Source organism: Aethalodelphis obliquidens, unplaced genomic scaffold (assembly GCF_003676395.1).
Source record: "Aethalodelphis obliquidens isolate GAN/ISIS:26980383/991018 unplaced genomic scaffold, ASM367639v1 scaffold3, whole genome shotgun sequence".
NCBI lineage: Eukaryota > Metazoa > Chordata > Mammalia > Artiodactyla > Delphinidae > Aethalodelphis > Aethalodelphis obliquidens.
In genome coordinates, this window is record NW_020837947.1 from 63,575,240 (window position 1) to 63,579,108 (window position 3,869).

Sequence of the window (3,869 nt, forward strand, 5' to 3'; positions counted from 1 at the left end):
CGTCACTACCCACTCAATGGCTCTCTTTCTCTGGATGAACCACCTTTGTAGGAGACTCTAAATTTAGCCCAAGGGATCAGGTTCTAGAAGGAAACAAAAAAGGAAAGAAAAAAAAAAGGCCTAGCCACTTCCGCACTCCTGCTATACCTCCATCTTTTAAAAGCAACACGTGAAGTCACCGAACACTCACCTGCGCATGGCAGTTCTGATCAGGAGACTGGAGCTTCCGCCGGGGAAAACCGCTTATTTTGCCAAAGTTTTTTTCTTTCCTTTGTAAAAGGACAGCTGGCTCCAAGATACAGATGTGGAATTACAGAAAGTCACCACAAGCCCGTTGCTGTCTAACAATGTTATAAATCCATTCCTTGCTCCACTGCACTTTTTTTCAGACGTTCAAAAGCGGTTCAAGAACTCCCAGGAATCCTGGGGGTCCCTCGATCGCGTCCTGAGCGCTCACACACCGCTGGCGGGCCTCCTGCCCCAGACACGGGCCTCCACAAACCCGTCTCTGCCCGGAAGTCTCGAGATTGGGCGCCGTTTGAAGGCTGCAGGTCTGTGCGGAGTTTGTCCACGGGATCGAGTGCTGGTGGGAGGAGAGCCCCACGGGTGTTGACCTGCATCGAGGTCAAGTTATCCAGCCTGGCGCGGGCCGCCTGCTGTGTCACGAAGGCGTCAGCACACACGGGAGCTTGGCTACGCGACTGTCCTGCGCGTCCTCCATCGGGGTCCGGATCTCATGCGCCTTGGGGATGTTGTCCGAAGCCTGATTTAACAGGAGTTTGGTACGTTCCTTGGACTAAGGGCTAGGCGTAGAGGGAAACGTTTCTTCCTTTTCCTTCCTGATCCCTCATCTTCTCCAACTTTCCCACCTCCCTCCACTCGCGAGGAAGCAGCCAACGCATCCATCTTGGTGTCGGGTCGATCGCCAGCCACAGGGCCACCTCTACTGGTGAGTCAGGGTGGAAGAGCCCCAGGTCGTCCCCAGTTAGAAGATCTTGTCCGGACTGAAGTTCGGGATAATGGTGACCAGCTTCTCGGCCAGAAACTGCGTCAGCTGCATCCGCGGTGGCGCCTCCGGCGCCCCAGGCTCCTGGAGGAGCTTTCCCGCCACTTTCCCGCCACTTTCCCGCCACAGCGCAGGGCCCGCCCCACCCCCACCTCATTATACTATTCTTCTACTTCCTCCTTCCCTTCCCTTTTTAAAATATTTGATTTAGATAATGGATACTATTTAGCCACCTCTGAAGAACCTTCGTTCCAAAAGGGGCTTCAAGCTTTTTTTTTTTTGAAAAAAATATGAAAAAACATATTTGCACATTGCATGTTATAGTTAAGTGCATGTGATTCAGGGTACCACCAAATAATTCTAACAGAAAGAGTGGTACAACAGCTCTCTGGTGGTAAACATTAATGGAGTAAAACAATTTATTCCTGAAATTTTCTTCTTTAACTTGTGATATATTGGGAGATAATTCTACATGGGTCTCTCTCTCTTTTTTTTTTTTTTTCTGTACATCTTGCAAGCAGGGGCACTGACTGCCCTTTGTTCCAGATGATCTTTTATCTATTTATTTATTTTTTGGCTGTGTTGGGTCTTCGTTGCTGCGCGTGGGCTTTCTCTAGCTGCGGCCAGCGGGGACTACTCTTTGTTGCGGTGCGCGGGCTTCTCATTGCGGTGGCTTCTCTTGTTGCAGAGCATGGACTCTAGGCATGCTGGCTCAGTAGTTGTGGCTCACGGGCTCTAGAGCTCAGGCTCAGTAGTTGTGGCCCATGGGCTTAGGTGCTCTGCGGCATGTGGGATCTTCCCGGACCAGGATTTGAACCCGTGTCCCCTGCATTGGCAGGCAGATTCTTAACCACTGTGCCACCAGGGAAGCCCTCCCCAGGTGATCTTTTAAATGATATTTTTATAGAGAATAGACTTGGATGGTAGAGTTAATGTCTCCCTCTGAAGCAAGTAACAGGTGTGCTTACAGCCCTAGAAGATAGAGATGGTCATTTCTTTCTAGAAAAAAGGGCATCTGTGCTCACTGTCCAGTATAAAATATTTAGGTTCCCAAAGCTCAGAGCCCTTCTCCTGTCATACAAGGCCCAATTCATGTCACCATATGGCCCAAATTCATGTCACCTTGTAAGAACTGGAGCTCAGAAAAATGGTATAAATGCTGATACTTTGGTACTGCATTTGCAATAAACTCACCTTTGATCTCTGCCTTGTGTCATCTGCCAGCATCCATGAAGCTTGGCAGACTAGCTGACCTCTCAGAGATTTGTTGATGGTTTTTGGCAACATAGGTGATATGCTTACAGGGATCTGGCCTTTTGGAAGAGGAAAGAAATGGACCTTGTGGGCTAACTAATGGGATTTGAATCAAATTCATGGGACTCAGTAGTGACATGTTGACAAAATCGTATGGTCAACTGGGCAATAAATGGTCCTCTGCTTTATTGCCTGTTGATGAGGAAGAACTGGAGAGGTGGTTGCAAGAAGAGTACCAGGAAGAAGGTTCAAATACAGATAGATGCCCAAACACTGTCTGGGTGTTGCCAACTGTCTTCTCAGCTGGGGCTGGGGGAGGACTTCCTTACCAATCCGGCAGTCAGCCTCAGGTCTTTCCCATTGTAACAACTGAGACTAAGATTTGTTTGAGGGTGGCAGAGGGCAGATGTTTCTGACCCTCTAAGAAAACAGTTATAGAGATGTGCACCCACACAGGTGAAACAAGGGATATTCATGACCTCTGTTGCAAAACCGAGCAAATCATTTGAATCTTGGCTGGTTTGCTTGGGAGATGAGGGGACCAGGCACATAAGGCTTGTTAAGAAGGATGGTAACAGCCCAGCCTTCTTACAGCTCAGCCCCTCCTACAGTCTATGATGCCCAACTTAAATTCATTTGGCATCAGGGTTTTTTTTTTTTTTGCAGTGGATCTTGGCTGCTGTAAAAGAGCTTTGGCACTTTCAGAAGAAATCCATGAGAGAGATCAATTCCCATGGGAAATTATAGATGGAACATTGGCTGGTGTTTGGCCTCTTACGGTGAAGATTGTTTTAATAATGCTGATAAAGGTGACCCATCAGAAAATAAGAAACTGACTCAAAGGAATGTAGATAAACTAATTCAATCAGCCTTGCAAACCTGGAAAACTTCCTAGAGTAGAGACAGCCTAACTTAAAGCTTAGTGGGCAAGAGTAACAGAGAGAAAGTGTTAAAATGGTACTAGAAAAACAAAAGAAATCATGTGAATATTGCAAGGCTAGACTTTCCTGGGATTAAAAAACTTTTATATGAAGGGAAAAATAGCGAAGTCACTCTTCCTACGGAGAAAACTTGAGCTATTTTCTTGTAATAACAGGAGATGCCAAGAGTTAAGATGGATTCCTAAATCTTAAATCTGAAAAAGAATATATGTATATATATTATACATATATATATATTATATGTATTTATATAAAATATATATTATCTATATATATATATTTATATATATATAAAACTGAATAACTTTGCAATACACTTAAAACTAACACAACATTGTAAATTAACTACACTTCAATTAAAAAAAAAAGATGGACTCCTAAAAATAGTTGCCACTGTGCAAGCCCAAATCAGTCATACAGACCTCATGAGCCAACCCAGAAAGCAATGTGACTGCTGAGATAGGAGACCTCAAAATTGATGGGGTCAGTAATAATGACCTTGCTACCCTAGATAAGGCTTTGGATGAGGTGAAAACATCAGGAGTTTGTTTCATTGAGTCACAAGTCACTGTCATGCCCCCTGATACTGGGAGTAAATACAAAGCCTTGCTCCTTGGCTCAGAGCTTTTCTCTCTGTGCCCTTGGTCCTCTCTACTCTTGTACCCTGA

At 45.4% G+C, this 3,869-nt stretch overlaps 1 pseudogene; it reads right to left on the reverse strand.

The window, feature by feature from the left end:
• Positions 1-404: 404 nt before the first annotated feature.
• On the reverse strand, positions 405-1,060 carry LOC113613165 (DNA replication complex GINS protein PSF2 pseudogene; annotated as a pseudogene).
• Positions 1,061-3,869: the final 2,809 nt, after the last annotated feature.